At 47.0% G+C, this 22,889-nt stretch overlaps 1 pseudogene across 1 annotated transcript; it reads right to left on the reverse strand.

The window, feature by feature from the left end:
- Positions 1-16,741: 16,741 nt before the first annotated feature.
- Positions 16,742-18,598, reverse strand: LOC308591518 (forkhead box protein G1 pseudogene; annotated as a pseudogene). The gene has a single exon. The product of its transcript is annotated as a forkhead box protein G1 pseudogene (transcript).
- Between the last annotated feature and the right edge of the window lie 4,291 nt (positions 18,599-22,889).

Here is a 22,889-nt window from a genome sequence, read left to right on the forward strand (position 1 = left end):
CCCAAGAAGAAAGGCCTCTGGTTTCTTAATAAATGTATATTTCAACATTTTTTTCAATTCATTATAAACCCCCCAACCCTACGTGGAAATGCTGGGATCGAACCTGCAACCTCCTGCATGCAAACCACTGAGCTGTAGCTCTTCCCCAGTGAAATCTGCTTAGACTTGTTTTGTAACTGCCTTGGCCTCCCTTTTTATGAATGGTTAGTCCTTGCGCCCGAGGGGCACGGAAGTGACTGGTGCTTTGTGGATGAGTTGAGGATCATAAAAATCAACAGGTGCCAGGCGGGCAAGCAGGCAGAAAGAGAGAGAGAGAGAGAGAGAGAGAGAGAGAGAGAGAGAATTGGTGTTTAATCCACAGAAGCTTCTGGTTACCGTCAGCTGCGTCCCCATCTCGCATGTCTGCGTGTTCAGACAGCTCCCTCGAAGGGCAGGCGCCTGTTTTGCTTGCGTCCCTCTGGCGTGGTGCCGCAACAGGAATGGAGGGTGGGGGGGCACTCCCTGCTTTGGTGGCAATCTAAGGAGGCCTGGGACTATGGTCTAGCTCAGGGGTCAGCAAACTTTTTCAGCGGGGGGTCGGTCCACTGTCCCTCAGACCTTGTGGGAGCCCAGATTATATTTTGAAGAAAAAAAATAGGAACGAATTCCTATGCCCCACAAATAACCCAGAAATGCATTTTAAATAAAAGCACACATTCTGCTCACGTAAAACCTGCTGATTCCTGGACCGTACACGGGCCGGATTGAGAAGGTGATTGGGCTGGATCCGGCCCCCGGGCCTTAGTTTGCCTACCTGTCAGGGAACTGCCATCAGAGCATCAGGTGGTGGAGGGACTCAGGCAGGATGAAAGAGACTCAACTGCTGAAGCAGGGACCAGCAGGGGGAGGAGTGGGTCTCTGAGGGAATGCGAGCAGGAGGGAGGGCTCAGGGAGGCTTCCAGCGAGAACAGTGGGGAGGTATCGGAGTCTCCCATAGGGAGACCCATACCTCGCAGGAAACTGTCACGCCGTGAGTCCAGGAGACGCGTTTCCGTTAAGGAACTTCTTTGCTGGAAACGCTTCCGCAGACAGCCACTGTCGGACTCTACTAGTGACTAGAGCAGACATGTCTGAGGAGCTCCGTCACACACGGAGGTTTGTGGGGGCGCACAAACTCTGAGGGAGCACGTTTTCACGCACAAGCAGCTAATCAAACCCTCACAGCAGTCCGACAGTCTTTGTACGCTGCCTGTGCAAGAGAAGGCATCATGAGCGAACCAACCGGAACCGGAGGAGCAGGGGCTGGAGCTGGTCCAAGCTTGGAAGATAGATACCGAGCGTTGGAGGTTCAACTGGCCCTGCAGACGGCGAGGCTGGAGGAGAGAAGGGCTCAGGATGCAGACAAGAAGGGGAGAGCCACTCAATTCCCCAGAAAGGTACCAGGATTGGTGCAGAAATTTGGGGGGGACCCCAAGGACTACCATGCTTTTAGGACAGAGATGCAATATGCCCTTAATGTGCAGTTCGATGAGTTCCCTGATGAGGAATCGCGAGTTGCTTTTGTAATTGGGCATCTTGAGAAAGGGGCTAGAGACTGGGTTCGACCCCTAATGGCAACGCACAATGACATACTAAAGGACACAATGAAGTTCTTTCGTGCAATGGATATCATGTTTTCCAGCGATATTGAGGAAGGGGTGGTGCGCAGACAGCTAATGGCTTGTAAGCAGGGGAGTCGATCTGTCCGTGAATATTGGACTGAGTTTACCATGCTGATTCACAGACTGAGTTGGGATTTATCGGCGGCACCCGTTCAAATGCTATTTGAAGAAGGTCTTTCTTCGGGGGTGAAAGACGAGCTGGCACGGAGCCCCAGGGCGGAGTCTATGGATCAGCTGACCAAATCTGCGCTGACCATAGGAGCGCGGCAGGAGGCAAGAGCCTTGGAGAGGCGGGAAGGGAGAGGGGAACGTTGGAAGGAGTTCCGCATTCCAGACATTCCTGAGCCAGCTTTCCCGCCGGCAGAGCCGATGGAAATCGGAACAGCGCGCGCGCGCGCATTTTCAAAAACCAGCGAGGGAGTTAAGAAGGAGGGAAAGGGCCCCCGGAAATGCTATCTCTGCCAACAGCCAGGCCACTTTGCCAGAGTCTGCCCCCAGAGGAAGGAATGGCAAGGGATGGTGGGAGCTGTTGAGGGGGGAGAAGAAGGGGGAGCGGAGCAGGTAAAAGCCAACGCCTGGTTGCCACAATTGGGGCACTGCAGCCAGGCCAAAGAGCAGTGAAAGTGCCCGTGCCAGAAGCTCCTCGACCTGCTCTAGTGATTGAAGTGTCGCTAGAGCTGCAGAATGGGCACCCCCTAAAAATAAAGGCGCTATTGGACTCAGGCAGCTCCTGCAATTTTATGAGCAAGGAGTTTGCTGCTGAACACCAGATACAGACCATCCCTTTAAGCAACCCCCTGCAGGTGACCACGATTGATGGCAGGGAGTTGTTGGGAGGAGGAGTCCGCTTGCAGACTGTCCCAATGATAATGAGGGTGGCAAGGCACACAGAACTGATAGCGTTTAATGTGGCCACCCTGGGAGGCGCTCCCATTATTTTGGGAATGAGCTGGCTAGCTCTACATGATCCGCTGGTTGGCTGGCATCAAAGAGTGGTGTCCTTTGGTTCAGCACATTGCCTAGAACACTGCAAAGGGGAGAAGGGTTCAGTAGGGGCCCAAGCCACCCTAGCAGGGACTGAAGTAATGGGGAAGGTGAAGGTACCACCACAGTATGCAGATCTCAGCGACGTGTTCAGCGAGAAGGAAGCTGACCAACTACCACCTCATAGACCCTTTGATTGTCAGATCAATTTACTCCCTGGAGCACAGCTTCCCGTGGGCAAGTTGTATGCCATGTCAGACAGGGAAATGCAGGAGTTGCGAGGGTTCATTGACAAGAACCTGAAGAGAGGCTTCATCAGAGAGTCCAAAGCAGCAGGGGGGAGCCCAGTGTTCTTTGTGGACAAAAAAAATGCGGACAAGCCGAGACTTGTATGTGATTTTAGGCGGCTGAATGCAGTGACTGAACCGGTGGCGTTCCCTATGCCCAGAATTGATGATATTTTGACCATGGTGAGGAAGGGAAAGATTTTCACAAAGCTGGATCTAAGGGGGGCGTACAACCTGATACGCATAAGGAAAGGGGATGAATGGAAAACCACCATGTTTACCCCTTTGGGGGCGTTTGAATACCTCGTTATGCCATTTGGATTACAAGCAGGCTCCGCGTGTTTTCAATCTTTTATGAACCACGTGCTGGGCCCTTTGCTCTACAAGAATTGCGTTGCCTTTCTAGATGATGTGTTGGTGTATTCTGAGAATGAGGAGCAACATGTGAGAGACGTCAGAGAAGTGTTGAGCAGACTGCAAGCCAACAGGCTGTGGGTCAAACTGGAGAAGTGTCGGTTCCATACCAAGGAGGTGGAATTCCTGGGGTACCGCCTGTCAGACAAGGGATTGGCCATGGATCCCGGCAAGGTACAGGCAGTGCTGGAATGGAAAACACCCAAAACCAAGAAGGATGTGCAGAGGTTCCTAGGGTTTGGAAACTTTTATCGTAAGTTCATCCGCAACTTCGCCCATCTGACGGCGCCCATCACTGACTGTCTCAGCAGTAAGAAGAAGTTTGTATGGACGGCGGAGGCGGAGCGAGCGTTTGAGGAACTGAAAAGGGCCTTCGCCTCTGAAGAACAACTTCTGCATGTGGATTTACGAAAGAAGCTAAGGGTTGAAACAGACGCATCTGACAGAGCCATAGGGGCGGTGCTTCTTCTGCAGCCGGGGAAGGAGGAGTCGGAGTGGCGTCCGTGTGCCTTCTTCTCGCGGAAGCTGAACAAATCCGAGAGGAACTACACGGTGTACGACCGAGAACTGCTTGCTATTCATGAGGCGTTCCGGAGATGGAGGCATCTGCTAGTTGGTGCACAACATAAAGTGCAAGTGTGCACGGACCATAAAAATCTAGAGTACTGGAGAACGGCGCGAGTGCTCAACCAAAGGCAGTTGAGATGGGCCCAAGAGTTCTCCAAATTTAACTTTGAGATTTGTTATGTGCCAGGCCCAGAGAATGTTAGGGCGGACGCTCTCTCACGCAAACCTGAATATTTGGAGGGGGAGGGAGCACCCGAAGAAACCCATATCATTCCAGAGGACCGCTGGGTGTGTGGGGGGACTTTGGTGGGGCAAAGGGAATTGGTAGAGGGTACGGTGCAGGATGCATACGCCCAGGGGAAACTCAGGGATCTCAGAGGGGAGGAAGACAAACCCGGTGGTTTTGAGGAGAGAAATGGGGCATTGTATTATAAGGGAGCGTTATATATACCTGAAGGGGAATTGAGGGAGAAAGTACTCAAGCAGCTGCACGATAGCCCCACAGCAGGGCACTTTGGGCAACACAAAACCATGTGGCTGGTTACCAGGGAATTTTGGTGGCCCAAGGTCAGGGAAGATGTGCGGGAGTATGTGAGAGGGTGTGAACAATGCCAAAGAGCCAAGGGGGAGAGGCAGGCGCCGGCTGGTTTATTAGAACCACTGCCCACACCTGAGAGACCGTGGGAAGCAGTGGCAATAGATTTCATGACTGATCTGCCAAGGTCTAGAGGGAAAACAGCCATCATGGTTGTAGTAGACCTGTTAACTAAAATGGCCCACTTCATAGCCTGCTCACATGCGGTTACAGCAGAAGAAACCGCCAAATTGTTTGTAGAGAATGTGTTTAGGTTGCATGGCGCCCCCTTGAGGGTGGTTTCAGACCGAGGGAAACAATTTACTTCCAGGTTCTGGAGGAAGCTCATGAGCTTACTGCATGTAGAGGTTAATTTCTCGACGGCCCGTCATCCTGAAACCAACGGGCAGGCGGAAAGAGCAAATGGGGTTCTCCAACAATATTTGAGGTGTTATGTTAATGACAGAGAGAATGATTGGGTGGAGAAGCTGGCGTTGGCAGAATTTGCCTACAACAATGCAGAGAACGTGTCCACGGGGATGAGCCCCTTTTTGGCTAATCACGGGTGCCATCCCAGAGCCTTCCCTGGGGGGGAGGGGGAGAACTGGAGCGTTCCAGCTGCAGAACAGTTCGTGGAAGAAATGGAAGCAATCCATCGCCAGCTCCAACTCAACTTAAACAGGGCTAAGGAGGAATATAAGAGGCAAGCAGACAAAAACAGAAGGGAAGGTGAAAGCATCAGGGTGGGGGACCAGGTGTGGCTGTCAACCCAAGGGTTGCCATTCAAAGGAGGTTGTAAGAAATTAAGACCCAAAAGGCTGGGTCCGTTTGAAGTCATACAGCAGGTCAATCCAGTGGCTTTCAGGCTCCGGTTACCGAACCACATGAAGCTGCACCCAGTTTTTCACAGGTCGTTGCTGTCACCGTATAGAGGAGACAGTGAGGGGAGGGTCACTAGGGGACCAGCAATGGAGGAGAAGGAACACAGCTACCATGTAGCGGAGATCCTCGATTCCAGGTGGAAGGGAGATCAAGTAGAGTATTTGGTAATGTGGGAAGGGGAACCGGAGTCGGAAAACACCTGGGTTAGGGCAGAGGATGTCAATGACGAGGTTTTAATAGAGACTTTTCATCAGAGGTTCCCACGTAAACCTCAGCCTGTAGCGAGGTTCCGAAGGGAATACTTTGCCACCACCGACGAGGAAGAGGAGTTGGAGGGGTTCCCAGATTCTGAAGAGGAGGAGGATTCAGCTAGCCAGGACGACGATCGATGGAGAGAATTGTTCGAGACGTCAGAAGATGAGGAAGATTCGTTTCGGGGTTTTAGCCCTTCACCTCCCAGGGGGGAGGAATTGGGAGGGGGTGAGGGGGGCCCTGGAGGGGAGGTGGATGTCAGGGAACTGCCATCAGAGCATCAGGTGGTGGAGGGACTCAGGCAGGATGAAAGAGACTCAACTGCTGAAGCAGGGACCAGCAGGGGGAGGAGTGGGTCTCTGAGGGAATGCGAGCAGGAGGGAGGGCTCAGGGAGGCTTCCAGCGAGAACAGTGGGGAGGTATCGGAGTCTCCCATAGGGAGACCCATACCTCGCAGGAAACTGTCACGCCGTGAGTCCAGGAGACGCGTTTCCGTTAAGGAACTTCTTTGCTGGAAACGCTTCCGCAGACAGCCACTGTCGGACTCTACTAGTGACTAGAGCAGACATGTCTGAGGAGCTCCGTCACACACGGAGGTTTGTGGGGGCGCACAAACTCTGAGGGAGCACGTTTTCACGCACAAGCAGCTAATCAAACCCTCACACTACCCATGGTCTAGCTGGATAAAGAAATGGGCATTCATCTAAAATACTTTATGTAAAATTATATCAATAATGGCTGTGGGTGCCCTCAGTGGTTCTCTTTTTTAAAAAAAATATTTTATTTGATTAAAAATATATATAAACACACAACAAACATCAATTCAAAACCAAATACTGCTATTACAGGGGTACCTGAGGTTAAGAACTTAATTCGTTTGGAGGTCTTAATTCGTTTGGAGGTCTGCGTGCTGCCCAGGAAGACTCCCTGAGTGAGTGCTTGAGGGCCCTGCTCTTGCCACCTACCATCTGGCTTGGGGCGGGGCCTGGGGCCTCACAAGGACTGCGTGCTGCTTGCTGCCTGCTGCCCAGGAAGACTCCCTGAGTGAGTGCCTGTGGGCCCTGCCTTTGCCACTTACCATCTGGCTTGGGGCGGGGCCTGAAGACTCATAAGGACTGCGTGCTGCTTGCTGCCTGCTGCCCAGGAGGACTCCCCTGAGTGAGTGCTTGAGGGCCCTGCTTTTGCCACTTGCCATCTGGCTTGGGGCGGGGCCTGAAACCTCACAAGGACTGTGTGCTGCGTGCTGCCTGCTGCCCAGGAGGAGTCCCCTGAGTGAGTGCCTGAGGGCCCTGCTCCTCCCTGCCACTTACCACCTGGCCCGGGGCGGGGCCTGACAGGCCTCACTAGGACAGTTGTTACTGCCGGAGAGGCACAGAGTGTTTTTAAAATGTTTTTAAAAAATTTTCTTTGGGTTTTTTGTATGTGGGGGGTGGGGGTGGGATGGATGTTTGGTTGGGCTTGGGGAATTATTATTTTTTTTATTTTGATGTTTTTGTAATTTTTACATTTTTTTGTTTGTATTGTTTTATTGGTTTTGTTTGTTTGTTTAAGGTGTTATTTTGTTTTTAGGGGGAGGGTTCAGGGCTGCCGGGGAGTGGGCCCCAGCCCACAAAATGGCTGGGGCATGTTCCACAGGGGGGGATGCACTGGGACAACCGATCTCAGTGATCACGGGTAGGAGGAGGAGTTACGCTAAGACCAGACCATGTCATTACAGAGGAGGCAGGTTTAGTCGTTGTCTGAGGACTATCCCTGCCTCCGGGTCTGGTCCTGTCCGGATGGATACTAGAATCAGCAAGGGATACCCACGTGACCTGAAGGTGCTGCTGTGCAATGCCAGGTCAATGATTCGTAAGACCACTGCCATCCATGACTTGATCATGGATGGAGGATTCGACCTGGCATGTGTAACAGAGACTTGGTTGGATGAAGCAGATGGGCCTGTCCTTGCCGCTGCTTGTCCACCAGGTTTCTCTTACGCACAGCAACCCAGGTCACGTGGGCGGGGAGGGGGGGTTGCAGTGATTTTTAGGAAGTCATTAGTTTGCACCAGGCGTCCTATTGGGAAGACCCAGTTTTCTGAGTGCATGTTCTGGAAGTTGGGCAATAGGGGCAGTACAGGATTCCTTTTGGTGTACCGACCTCCCCGCTGCACCAAGGATTCCCTGCCCGAGCTGCTTCAGGTCGTGGCGGATGTTCTCCTGGAGACACCTAGCCTGGTCGTCCTAGGGGATTTTAACATCCATGCCGACACGACCTTACAAGGGGCCGCTCGGGACTTCGTGGAAAGCATGGCCTCCATGGGGCTGTCCCTGAATAAGTCTGGCCCAACCCATAGCCGTGGACATGCCTTGGACCTGGTGTTTACCTCTATGGATGTTGGTGATCTGACACTAAGTAAAAGCGAAATGAAAGAAGTGCCATGGTCAGATCACTTCCTGGTGCAACTGGACTTCTCTGCGACCCATCCCCTCTGCAGGGAGGTGGGACCAATTCGGATGGTCCGCCCCCGCCACTTAATGGATCCAAATGGTTTCCAGAGAGTGGTAGGGGATGCTTTATCCCATGTTGATGGCCTTTCAGCCGATTCCCTGGTGGCCCGCTGGAATGTGGAGTTAACCAGGGCTATTGACTGTTTGGCTCCGAAGCGCCCTCTCCGATTGCATGGAGCCCGGACAGCCCCGTGGTTTTCCACGGATCTGAGGGCAATGAAACAATCGTTGAGACGGCTAGAGCGCCGGTGGCGGATAACTCATTCCGAATCTGACCGGACACAGGTTAGAGCTCAACGTCGAGCCTACCAAGTGGCGATAGCGACGGCGAAGAAGAATTTCTTCACCGCCTCTATTGCATCTGCAGAAAACAGCAGCAGGAGACTTTTTCAGGTGGTTCACAATTTAGCGGAACCACCTGCAACATCGGGGCCCAGTACGGGCCACATGTTCTCCTGCAATGATTTTGCAAAGTTTTTTGCAGATAAAATCGCCCAGATTCGGGAAGAAGTAGACTCCACCGTGGGAGCAGGGCCGGGGCGGGAGAGTGCTAGAGTTCTGTCTAGTCAAGTTGAGTGGGATCAATTTCAATCTGTTACCTCCGAGGATGTGGACAGGCTGCTTGGACGAGTGAAACCAACCACCTGTCTCCTGGATCCTTGCCCATCCTGGCTTATAAAAGCTAGCCGGGAAGGACTGGGCGATGGGCTTCGTGGGGTGGTGAATGCTTCCCTCCGTGAGGGAGCCTTCCCAGACCCGCTGAAAGAGGCGGTTATTAAACCGCTTCTTAAAAAACCATCTTTAGATGCGGCCACGATGGCCAACTATCGCCCAGTCTCAAATCTTCCATTCCTGGGCAAGGTGATTGAGCGAGTGGTTGCTGAACAACTCCAGGCACGCCTGGAAGAAGCGGACCATTTGGATCCCTTCCAGTCGGGATTCAGGCCTCATCATGGGACTGAAACTGCCTTGGTTGCACTGGTTGATGATCTCCGGCGGGCTAGGGACAAAGGTGAGAGCTGTTTCCTAGTTCTGCTGGATCTCTCAGCGGCGTTTGATACCATCGACCATAGCATCCTTCTGGACCGTCTTGAGGGGCTGGGAGCTGGGGGCACTGTTATACAGTGGTTCCGCTCCTTCCTCCTGGGCCGTGTTCAGAAAGTGGTGGTGGGGGATGAGTGTTCAGACCCTTGGGCCCTCACTTGTGGGGTGCCTCAGGGTTCTGTCCTCTCCCCCATGCTTTTTAACATCTACATGCGGCCGCTGGGAGAGATCATCAGGAGGTTTGGGCTGGGTGTTCATCAGTATGCGGACGACACCCAGCTCTACCTCTCCTTTAAATCAGAACCAGTGAAGGCGGTGAAGGTCCTGTGTGAGTGTCTGGAGGCGGTTGGAGGATGGATGGCGGCTAACAGATTGAGGTTGAATCCTGACAAGACAGAAGTACTGTTTTTGGGGGACAGGAGGCGGGCAGGTGTGGAGGATTCCCTGGTCCTGAATGGGGTAACTGTGCCCCTGAAGGACCAGGTGCGCAGCCTGGGAGTCATTTTGGACTCACAGCTGTCCATGGAGGCACAGGTCAAATCCGTGTCCAGGGCAGCTGTTTACCAGCTCCATCTGGTACGTAGGCTGAGACCCTATCTGCCTGCGGACTGTCTCGCCAGAGTGGTGCATGCTCTGGTTATCTCCCGCTTGGACTACTGCAATGCGCTCTACGTGGGGCTACCTTTGAAGGTGACGCGGAAACTACAACTAATCCAGAATGCGGCAGCTAGACTGGTGACTGGGAGCGGCCGCCGAGACCATATAACACCGGTCTTGAAAGACCTGCATTGGCTCCCAGTACGTTTCCGAGCACAATTCAAAGTGTTGGTGCTGACCTTTAAAGCCCTAAACGGCCTCGGTCCAGTATACCTGAAGGAGCGTCTCCACCCCCATCAGTCTGCCCGGACGCTGAGGTCCAGCGCCGAGGGCCTTCTGGCGGTTCCCTCACTGCGAGAAGCAAAGCTACAGGGAACCAGGCAGAGGGCCTTCTCGGTAGTGGCGCCCGCCCTGTGGAACGCCCTTCCAGCAGATGTCAAAGCGATAAACAACTACCTGACATTCAGGAGACATCTTAAGGCAGCCCTGTTCAGGGAAGTTTTTAACGTGTGACATTTTACTGTATTTTTGGTTTTTATGGAAGCCGCCCAGAGTGGCTGGGGAGGCCCAGCCAGATGGGCGGGGTATAAATAATAAATTATTATTATTATTATTATTATAACCTGAAACTGTTCTTAATCTGAGGTACCACTTTAGCTAATGGGGTCTCCCGCTGCGCGATTTCTGTTCTCATCCTGAAGCAAAGTTCTTAACCCAAGGTACTATTTCTGGGTTCGTGGAGTCTGTAACCTGAAGTGTCTGTAACCTGAAGCATCTGTAACCCGAGGTACCACTGTACTCTGAATCTCCTGACTTCCCCCCATCCCTTCCCTGGGTCCTAGTAAAAATAATTACAACTGCATGTCAATATTTATCCAAATATTTTCCCTTCTAAATTGTCCATAGTTTCCGTTACTTTACAAGCGTGATTAAAATCCTGCCATTGTTTTAACCTGCTTGCAGTGGTCTCGTATATAAATTATAAACTTTTCCCATTCTTTTTAAAAAATTCTTGTCTTCTTGATTTCTGAGCTTCCTAGTTAGTTTTGCTATTTTGGCATCGTCTGTCATCTTGATTTTCCGTTCTCAGACCAGTGGTTCTCAAAGGGTGAGGCAGGAGAACATGGCAAGTATGGTGGGAATATTCAAGGGCAATCAAATAAATATGAAATAAGGATTTATATCTAGATGTTAGGATAGAGATGATCAGGACAACAGGAAGACACAATGAGAGATAAAGGAGGTGCTGTGAGATTGGTGGAAGTCAATGTCTTCTTCCTGTTGTTTATAATATAATATTGACTTGTAAGATATGGATTTGTTTGTTGCTGTTATTGTTGTTGCTTTCTTTAGTTTTCGAATGTTGATTTTTGTGTGTTGTGTATTGTTATTTTTTGATATCTTTTGTGTTGTTGTTGTGTGGAAAATACTAATAAAAGTTATTTAAAAAAAACAAAAACAAAAAAATTACGGTAACATTTCGGTGTAGTATCTCTCTACCCCTATGATCTCTATCACTATCTGTATCTATGCAAGCAGAAATAGTATTCACGTCTCTCTCTTGAAGAGCATTGGCTATTCTATAGTTCTCCACAAACAGGGATTTTCAACTCCGACAAATATGAAAGATTAGAAAAGAAAAAAGGCTTATTTGTGTGGATGAGATGAGAGTTTGTCTGAAAACAGACCTAATATATATGAGATTACCTGGCAGAAGCAATCTCACACCTCTCATATGTACTTAAGGTAGATATGTAAGAGGCTCGTTTATAATTATATTTTGGGAATGATTCATGTTCTGACATCCCTGTATTATTTTATACTTTCTGGGTGTCCCATGTTCATATTATAAATTAGCTGTGTTCTAGGTTAAAATCCAAGCACTGCCAGTTGCTTCTTTTTGCTTTCCAATGTATTTCTTATCAATCAAAAATTCAGTGTGGCAGAAGCAAATTTTTATTCTGAAATAAAGAGAAAAAAGCTTGAGAACCACTGTCTTAGACCATTTAATCATCCAAGCTTGGTATAGTAAATTTTGGTCAATCACTGCATTTGTGGGGGAAATCATTCGTAATATACTCCTAGTAATTTTTGTGATATACAAATGACATGGTCTATTTATTTGTATCAATTTATTATTCCTATGGTCCTTGTTTATAAAACCCAAGTTATTCAAAACTATATATACTCCTAGTACAAGGCAGCAAGAAGCCTCTAGAGTTCAGTGCCGTATGGTAGAGCTTTATTTTATATACTGCTACACCGGACATACAATCTTACATGTCAGCAGCTGAAAGAGTTGGGATTCAATTTGTGTTCTTTATTTTATTTTGTTGTGCACATGTTGTTTTCCTCCTTTCTACATACATAGAAACACATTAAAACACATTAAAAAGCAACGACTTCTCAGGGTTTGTGTGAAGGTGACTGCATTTTATACTTTGAGGTTATAAAGATTTTTTATTTCTGTTTTATGCTGCCTTTACGTTTCAACTTGTTGGATATATAAAGCTCCTCTAAATGGTCACTATTTCTGAGGAGGGGATTCAAGCACACACCAAAAAATGTAGGCTTGTGCAATCAAAGTGGGTTAAAGCGCTTTAGAATAGAATCATAGAATCATAGAGCTGGAAGAGACCACAAGGGCCATCGAGTCCAACCCCCTGCCAAGCAGGAAACAAATCCACTTTGTTGCTCCAGTGTAACAAATCCACTTTTAAAAACCCCACGCAAACTTGTCGTGGTTAAGAGAGTGATGGGGATGCTCCCCTGGAAAGTGTGAGGTGAACAATTGATTAATGGGAAGATGTATAAACATACCACAAGCAAAGTGAGATGAGTGCTCACTGCCCTACAAACAGATCAGAATCAATGCTCAATAAATTGTTCCTGTTGTTATTTTATTTCCTGCCTTCTTCCCAGACTACGACTCGAGGACAGCTTAAACAAATTAAAGCAACACAGATAAAAGTCCAGAAAGCTAAAAGAAACATATAAAAGATAATGGTTTAAACATCTCCAACTGTCTGCCTTTTAGAAGACACCTGAAGGCAGCCCTGTATAGGGAAATTTTTAATGTTTGATGCTTTATTATGTTTTTGTATCTGTTGGAAGCCGCCCAGAGTGGCTGGGGTAACCTAATCAGATGGGAAGGGCATAACAACAACAACATATAGACATAAACCTATTAAAGACCAGATATAATCTAACCTCTCTGTAAACCTTGTGCAAGCAAATCAGGATTAATGCTCAATAAACAAGTTCCTTCCAGTAGCACCTTAGAGACCAACTAAGTTTGTTATTGGTCTCTAAGGTGCTACTGGAAGGAACTTTTTTTTTATTTTGTTTCGACTACGGCAGACCAACGCGGCTACCTACCTGTAAGTAGAAATATGGAAGGCTCAATAAAGAGGTCATCTGCTATCCAAATAGAGCCATTTGTGTATGTATTAATGAAATGCGCAGTTTCGTGAGGCCGGTCAGTCTGAAGAACATAAGAAGACCCTCCTGAATCAGGCCAGTGGCCCATCTGGCCAAGCGTCCTGTTTTCACAGTGGCCAACTAGATACCCATGGAAAACTTGCAAACAGGATCCGAGGGTGAGATCCCTCTCCTCTCTGCCGCAGTTTCCAGCAACTGACATTCAGAAGCATCACTGCCTCCAAATGTGAAGGCAAAATATAGCCGTCGTGGCTAGTAGCCATCAGTAGCCCTATGCTCCACGAATCTGTCTAATAATCTATTTAAAGCCACCCATCCCTGTCTCCGGTGGCAGGGAGTTCCATGGGCTGTGTGAAGAAGGGCTTCATTTTATCTGTCCCAAATCTTCCAGCAATCAGCTTCATTGGAATCCCCTGAGCTCTAGTATTATGAAAGAGGGAGAAAAACTTTTCTCTGTCCACTTTTAATAATAATAATACTAATAATACTAATACTAATAATAATAATAATTTTTAAAATACATAGTATTCCAAATGTGGTTGCAGCACAGATTTGTATAATGGCACGATTACATTGGCAGCTTATTAAATCTTGATCATTAAAATACAACCTAAAATTGTCATTTAAAACCATCATTTTGGTAGCACAGCTTGTTCCCTAAGATTTAATATATATTTTTAACTGCCGCTACATCTGAATTGTCTCTGTTATACCCAATTGCAATTCAATGTATTCCTGTTGTGTTTTATGATTTTCCTGATATTGTAAGTGAGCCGGAACTGGTCTGCGACCGTAATAATAAAATTCATTCATTCATTCGCATTGGCAGTTTGATTTTGGGTTCCTTTCCTAATGATCCCTGCATCTCGATTCCTTGATCCTTGTGAAATGAAATGACCAAAATGAAATGAAATGACCAAAATGAAACGACACAAAAGTTCACAATCAAACACGGCCGTCGGGTTTGGGAAATGAATGGATCAGTATGTATCTTTATTGTGGGCTTGTTTCACGCAGGTAAAACTCACTTGTGGTTCGCGATATCGGACGTTCTAAGGTGCATTCCACGGAGCTTCTCTCTCCCATGCAAACGCAATTAATTTCAACAAACTTACAGGTCTACTGATCACACAGTTGTTGTGCATATCGCATGTTTATCGGCTTTATGGACATAAGACATGCTTGATGGATTTCATCCTCTCTCTCCCTCCCATCCCAATTCAAACTAGCGCACAGTTTGGAAATAATGTAGCTAAGCAAGCAAAGCACCCTAAAAATTAGCCTCAGCCTGCACATTTGAGCTTTTCCATTTGTCGGTTCTCAGCCAAATCTTAAACAGACATGCACATGAAAGAAAAAATCAGAATAGGTGAATGATATAAATTGCTCTTGGCTCCCTCAGGGTGTGATGTTTCCAAGCTAAAGTTCTTGCCGCGCATTAAGAGTTTGTGTTTTCTCTGAATGAAGAGTCATAAAACACACAAACACACATGAATAAAGGATAATTAAACACACACACACACACTGTAGGAACTAATTAATAATAGTACTATTACAATCACTGCAAAAACTTTGGAATAAATACGCTATAGAAATTGATTGTCTCTAAATTCACTTCCAAACCCACAGAGCCTAAAACCACAACCCTTAAATCAATGGGACTTGATTGTTTCGATCCCTTGTGTAAATGTGTTCAGGGCTGGGGTATCAATTATCAAGCGGCAATTAAAAGCACAATCAATTACTTAGAATTAAGTCCAGCAGAAATCGGGGGATACTGGAGCCCGATTCACAAAGCAATTTAATCCAGAATTTGCACATTCTGACACACTCTTTTGTGCAAATTCTACTGAGCACATTTATAGTAGGATTTTCCATCAAACGCTTAGAACTGCAACCTTACTGCATTTTCTCCAGTACCTCAAATTCTAAGGATTGGATGTGCTGCTCAGAGACAGCAAGCAAGCATCAAGCAATTACCCTCCATCTCTGTCAAAACGGCAGATTTTTAGTCTCTCCCAATTAAGCCGATTGGCAGCTTACGCACAAATGAAATGCTTCACATAATTAACTTTAGCAGTTTGTTGACGCAAGCTGTGGTGATGGCCAGACAGTGAATTTGCTAGTTTTTTGGGGGTTTTCAAAGTTACATTTCCAAAGAAGACAAGTCTATGAAGGTCCACCAGCCATTGATAATTATACATTACATGTCCATGTTTAAAAGCAGTGCGCCACAGATTCCAAGATGCTATAGGGACAAATCCACAGAGGGTGAGTTTTCTTTCAGCGTCTGAGGCTAGCCATTTCTGCTGAAGACATGACACTAGACTAGGAGGGCCTTTGGACCCAATTCATAAAGGCATTATTGCACTGGTAATCTCCCAGGTCCAGAAACATGGGGCACTTTGCCCTGTGATGATTCCAGTGAGTTGCGTGAACCACTGCAAGTTGTGTATTCTACCTGCCGGCTCCCTGCACTGCCTGCAGAGGTGCTCAGGTGGAGGTGACGACGACATACCTGCCTTGCCCTGGAATTCTTCTTTCTTCCAGACCATGCGCTACAGCTGCAGATGAGAAGGCTTGACACTAAGCGCAACCAAACTCTATCTTCCATTCCCACCCTCTGCTATTAGCTTACTGCACTGATGAAATTTAGAGTCAAAGCTCCTTGGGGGGATAGGGGTCTGGTGGGTCCACACACACACACACACACACACACACACACACACACCTCAGAAAATGCCATGCACGTTGACGCTGCTTATGAATTATCAATAAAAAAAGCAACCCCCGAACCTGCCACACAAAGATGTCTGAGACCCATGGGCTCTTCAGCCTTAAATATATTTAGCACAACAGAAGTCTTGCTGATTGCAATGGCTCCTAAACCAATGTGCCCTGTAGGATCACACAGTTCAAAGGTCGTAATCGCAGGAGAGGCTTAATGGCTGAATCATAGCAGCCCAGCTAAGTTAGAACTTTGCTGGGTGAAGGATAAGGCATGCCTTATTTCATGCTCTGCAAAGAAGCAGGCAGCTACCGCTGTTCATTTGTGCCTGTTCAAAAGTCCGTTCTATTATTCAGTACGTTGATCAAAGGCATTGGGAGGGTAGAAGTGGAGTCAAGGCAAGGGGAAATGTGCAGAATTTATGGGCATCAAAACCGACTGGCACCCGCTGGGGCAATTCTGTCTCGCTTGGCGTTCAGAGTGCCAGTCTTGAGGCCAAATATCGGCAGCAAAGCCGAGCTCGGATCTACACAGGAAGCTTGCTGACTTGCCTTAGCCCTCAAAGATTTTCTCATAGTTCAGGTTAGCGAGAGGCATTCGAAGAAATTAGTTCATGTTGGTAAACGTTGATAGAGGTCCTCGCTTTCACCAGTGAAGGGTCAGAAGGAAACACATGGGGTGAAAAGTCAACATTTCTCCGTAGTTTTTCACGGACCACGGGTGGAAAACCAATGCAGCACGCAGCACAACAGGAAGCTGACTGGGTTCAAATATTAGCAGGCAGGAATTAAAAAAAATAATGTTTCTTTCAGGGAAGAAGAGGCTTGTAGGGTATACAGTCAAGGCAGGCTTGGATGAAAAAGAACGCCCTGATTCTGAAAAGCAAAGTAGCTTGGAAGCTCAGGAGAAAGCCGCCCGGGGAAAGCTGGAGGACCTCTTCCGAGGAGATCTCTGGTGGCTTTGGATGGGACGACAGCCTGAGGGCTCATTGGCAGGGTGTGATGTCTCTGAGAGAAGATGTAATTTGCCGGTCCGGCCAGGAAGTTAACAGAGCAGGAGTCCAGGCAGTCGGGTGAGGAGAGGCTGCAAGGGATAGCTGAGGCCAACATCGCTGTGGCAATCTGCTGGTGGTTGCTGTAGGAGCCATCTACTTCCACCTGTCTGTGCCCCGTTGGAGGAGAAATAGCCTGGTGGGAGAAAATGGAAGAGAAGGTGCCAGGGGGATGGCTCAGGTAGGCTGAGGAGGCACTGTAAAGAGGAGGCAGAGGCCAGTAGAGAGATCCGGCCAGGGTCACTCCGGCCGAAGCCAGCCGAGCTCCTCTCCTGAAGGCCAGCTTGGTCCGGGAAGTTGACGGCCTCCTGCGCAGCTTTCCGGTGGCGCCTCCGATGAAGACATCCTCGCTTGAAGGGTCCAGCATCCAGTAGTTGCCCTTGCCAGGGTCGTCGTAGTGCCGGGGCACCTTGACGAAGCATTTGTTGAGGCTGAGGTTGTGGCGGATGGAGTTCTGCCAGCCTTGCTTGTTCTCCTTGTAGTACGGGAAGCTGCCCATGATGAACTCGTAGATGCCATTGAGAGTGAGGCGCTTTTCTGGGCTCTGACGGATGGCCATCATGATCAGGGCGTTGTAGCTGAAAGGTGGCTTCTCGTGTTTTCCTCTCCTTTCGCCAGAAAGATCTTCTTTTCTCAACCTCTGCCGTTCCTCACCGGCGGCTGCTGCTGCTGCTACGACGACGTTCTCGTCTTCCCTCAACAACGGTGATGACAGTGGTCCCTTGGGAGCGCCGCTTGAGGCCACATCTTGGAGTAGGTTAGTGATGCTGAATGGAGATTTCAGGACCCAGCTGTTTGTGTTTAACCCTTCCATCGCTCATCAGAGAAGGTGGACGTTGCTGGGGCCTTCCCAGGTCCGGCCAACAGCCCCAGTCAACCTGGCCAGCAAACCAACTGGATGTTTTGCTTAACGCCGGAGGCAAAGGAGCCACTCCCATCTCATCCACTGCCATCGACACCACCAAATTCCCTCTCTTTTTGAGCCCGTCAAAGTGGCCCGGCCTCTTGCTCTCTAGCCAATCCCACCTTTGTGACGCTGCTGGCCAAACCCTCTCCAAATCCTCATTCATTTGTGGGCGGCAGCGGAAAGAAAGATTGCAGTTCTCCGGCTTTGATTACCAAGTCGGCCACTGACACACACTCTGCTGAAATGTGCACTTTGTTAAGTTCATCGGGAAGAAAAGTACTGATTTGGTCCAGAGGCCAAGCGGAAATTAGCGTTTAATAGTCCATCACTGAAATCTCAAAATCATACTGCTGTCAACTGCCATCTCTAACACACTGTTGATTTAGCCGTGATGATGACATTTCATTTCTCGACTCCCAAAGAAGTGCAAATATACTATCCTGCCCAGATTAACATAAATATGATGACGGTATTCACTGCTCCCCCATCTTTCCTTCAAGGAATCCAGAAGTGTACACACAGACACACTGAGATTTGCTGCCTATGGAATGCACTGCCACAGGGCTATGGGTTTCAACGCCACAAGATATTGTAATGGCCTCCAACCCTGGAAGGTTTTAAAAGGGGATTAGACAAATTCACAGATGAAAAGGCTGGCCGTGATGGGTGCTCCCTACCTCCCGTATCGGAGTCAACAAAGTCTCTGGGTGCCAGATGCTGGGAATCGGAACTGGGGATAATGTTGTTGTCAGGTGTGCAGGCAGGAGCCAGGGCCTGTGAGCAATAGGACTTTGCAGGACTGGGGCCTTCCTAAGTTTGTTCTGGAGAGCCAAGGCGTGGCCTCACAGGTGAGGCTGATCGGTAACTCAATGCACCTGGTGGCAAGAGCTGGGAAGGGATATAAGGTCAGCATTTCCCTTCGGCTCTTTGCCACAGCAACAAGCTTCCTGCCTTGTTGTGTTTGGGTTCTTGCTTCCTGATCCTTGGCTTCTTGCCTCCTTGCTTCTTGACCCTCGGACCCCTGACCCCTGACTTCGCGACTCCTTGCTTCTTGATCCTTGGACCCTTGTCTTTGTGACTCCTTGCTTCTTGACCCTCGGACTCCTGACTTCGTGACTCCTTGCTTCCTGACCCTCGGACTCCTGACTTCGTGACTCCTTGCTTCTTGACCCTCGGACCCCTGACTTCGCAACTCCTTGCTTCTTGACCCTCGGACCCCTGACTTTGTGACTCCTTGCTTCTTGACCCTCGGACCCCTGCCTTCATGACTCCTTGCTTCTTGACCCTCGGACCCCTGACTTCACGACTCCTTGCTTCTTGATCCTTGGACCCCTGACTTCGTGTCTCCTTGCTTCCTGACCTTCAAACTCTTGGCTTCCTGGCTTCTGGACGCCTGTTCCTGCTCCCACCCCGCCATCTTGCCCCCGGTCCTGACGTCCCCTGCTGGGACTTCGATCGCCCGTGAACCAGACCGTGACAGTTGTTTTGCTCAGGACCTTCTTGCAAGCTTCCCATCAGGGTAGCTATTTGGCCACGGTGAGAACAGGATGCCTTTGCCCTGATCTTTTATCTCTCCACAAAGTCATGGAGCTCACTGGGTGGCTTAGACCAGGCACTTTCTCTCAGCCTGACCTACCACACAGGGTTGTTGTGATAATAAAACGGAGGGGAGGAAGAGAATGGGCTGCCTTCAACTAAGTTATACTCAGAGTAGACTCACTGAAGTTAGTAAATGCCCATTAATTTAAACAGAACTGCTCGGACTAATGTGGAGTACAACACTTGATTCACGGGTGGGCAAACTAAGGCCCGGGGGCCGGATCCGGCCCAATCGCCTTCTAAATCCGGCCTGCAGACAGTCCGGGAATCGGTGTGTTATTACATGAGTAGAATGTGTGCTTTTATTTAAAATGCATCTCTGGGTTATTTGTGGGGCATAGGAATTCGTTCATTCCCCCCCCCCCCGAAAAAAAATATAGTCTGGCCCCCCACAAGGTCTGAGGGACAGCGGACCGGCCCCCTGCTGAAAAAGTTTGCTGACACCTGACTTGATTCTATGAAATATCCATGATACTGTCATCTTTCCCAGACTTAGTGTCTTATATTTTAAAGAGCAATAGAAGTAGCAACTGATTATTGTTTGGCGTACTTATTTGCTGCTGTTAATTGCTTATTGATTGATCAGACAGCGATGTGGCAAATTCCTGCCCCATTTTCTGTGTTGACATAGCACAGTTCCTTTGCATGAATCTTAAATGCATTGCTTGATATAAAACCCAGGATACAGAACACTTCCAGTGTTTTATTAAGATACTTTGGGGAGAGCGGGTGGGGTGGGAGAGAATAATAATTTCCCCATAGTTAAAAAATATCTCCAAACAATACAGTGTCTGACAGTATTTGCTTTCCATCTCCCAGGGGACAGATTGAATCCATTTTGCAAAATAATCCCTCCCCGTCCTGGGCTTAAACCATAGTGAATAATTAATTGCCTGAAATTCGACGATTATGCTTTCTCAAGAAATATGAACCTGTATATTTTAAATTATGCCTTTTGAAATGCGATAATGTTGCGTATCCGTGTATTTATTTTCACACTTTTAGTCTGCCTTTTCTGCCACATGAATCATGCCACCCGCCGTTCCACGAATTGGTTGGTAACTATGAAAATAGATAAAAGAATGTGTAGCTAAAACAGACCATCAAACAACATTGGAAGAACACATTTAGAGCTGCAGATGCAAATTATTTTAAAATTATTTGAAAATGCACAGGAGCATCTGCAATAGTAATTGCCAATTATTCAGTAATGCAGGAATAATTGTACTCGCTCTTTATGGAGCATTTGTTACAGTTTGTTTGCGGGGTGGTTATACGACAACAAGCATTCATCCTGCAATAATCTCTATTTGCTTTTGGGGGTTGCACGTCTTCTGTTATTAATTTGTTCATCCCACTTTTCAATGCGTTTCTTTCAGTTTCCAGACCACAAAAAGTGCGTCTGTTACAGAGAGTCAACAGAACATTTTCTCCACTTTAATTGCACAAGTCTAAATTCATGGGAAGCACTTTAATCCCTCCCAAAAATAGTGACACTCAGATGCACCCACTGTCCTCTGTTTTCCCGGGTCGTGTGAGATTTTCCATATTACATCATAATTAAACAAAACCAGGTCTCTGTGCAGCTGTTTTACACTGTTTTTAATGTTGTATTTTAATTTGTTGTAGTCCGCCCTTATGTTGAAGGTTGGGTAAATAACAACAACAAAAAACAACAGTAGTTATAAATTATTTTTCCAAAGCATTTTTTAAAACAATAGTTATGATTATTTCCCCAAAGCATTCTGATTTTATATGCACTTTAGAACTAGAGCATTTCTGTGAAAAGCCAACTATTTAATTGCATTCAGAGTTTTTTGTTTTTTGTTTAAATGCTACTCAGTGGATTTTTAATGTGTTTTAAATATTTCCATCAAATATTTGGGATGAGAACATTTTCCTAAGGTGCTTTCTGATGGAGACTTAATTCTGTGAATGGGTCGTTGTGATATCACAAATGGACTGTTGGAAAGATTTATTTTTAAAAAAGGGTATATCCAGATATAATTTGGGGACTGATACTATGACAGGCTGATATCTTGATAACACCAATGTCGTATGGACACTGGAAAAAAATTCCCCTGTTAATATCTTAAAACAATGTATTATTTGTAAGAAAATGTGAATTACATGCAATCAAAATTCCACTGCACAGACAGTAAGCCATAATTCATTTCATTAAACCTTGTCCAATGAAAGAAACTTTTATTTTATTTTATTTTATTTATTTAAATCTAGATTTTTTTAAAAAGAATCTTGATAATTCACCCTGCTTACTCTAGTTCTTTCAAAATAAATTTTGAACTTTTAAAAATCTTGATAATTTCCCCCCAAATTAATGAGCAACCCTCATGTTTTCCCATTTTTTGCCTGGTTTTTCTCCTGTTAACATTCCGATGGTTTTCCTTTAACAGCTTTAACAACATCCTCAGTCTTTAATGTCTTGAATAGTAATTTTTGCATCACTATGATCTCATAGTCACTATTCTTCCTACAACAAATTATTAATTTATTTCATAATATTTATACACCACTCATTTGTAAACAAAACAAACAAAAAACACAAAAACCCTCAGAGCGGTTTACAAAAAGATAAGACGATAAAATCAAGAACAGACACAAAAACAAATAGTGGCTGGCAATTTATTACAGACCAAAACTCCTACAAATAACCAGGCGAAAGGTCTTCAATGAATTCTGCTCCGATTATTTTTTACAGATAAAATCATTCCCAGTATCTCCACATACCTGGACACGATCAGCAGTTAAATAACTACCCTGTTATGTTGGGCTAAAGGAGACGTCCGGATCCTGTGTCCTCCGAACCGTGATCCTGCAAGCCGGATTGGTGAAGCCCGTGAAAAATGTGTTTTAAAAGCAGTTTACAGCATGGGAGTTTGTTCAACATAAACATGTTAAAGGTTTGGGCTTGAATCACATCACTCTTCAGCTCCTAGTCATGCCATGTCATCCACTGTCAATCAAAGTGAACCAAAAGGTAGGGTTTGGACGCAATCTAAGAGAACTGGAGGGGACAGGAGCACTATGAAGTTAACACCGAAACCTGCAAATAATAATTGCCTAAATAGCTCTTGTAAAATCATTATTAAAAGGTTTGATCAGGGAATGAAACAGCAGGGATAACCAAATATCCAAATCCCGTAAAATTGTTTCCACATTGTTTTTAATAAAAGTTACCGTTTGAATATTTGCTTGAAACTTTTTTTTCCTTTTTAAATGACAGTTATTCTTCGAAGGGGACAGAAGTATATAATTTAAATTAAATAACGGTTTGCAATTAGCTCTTTCCTGTGTTGAAAAAGAAGAGGAAGGGATTGTAAGTGCTAGAGTGGAGCTGTGTCTCTTGAAAGGGAAACAAATAATTTCATTTAAATGAACAAACAAACAAATGTCATCAAATTAATAAGGA

The sequence above is a fragment of the Podarcis bocagei genome (assembly GCF_964188305.1).
Source record: "Podarcis bocagei genome assembly, chromosome: 7".
NCBI classification, from domain to species: domain Eukaryota; kingdom Metazoa; phylum Chordata; class Lepidosauria; order Squamata; family Lacertidae; genus Podarcis; species Podarcis bocagei.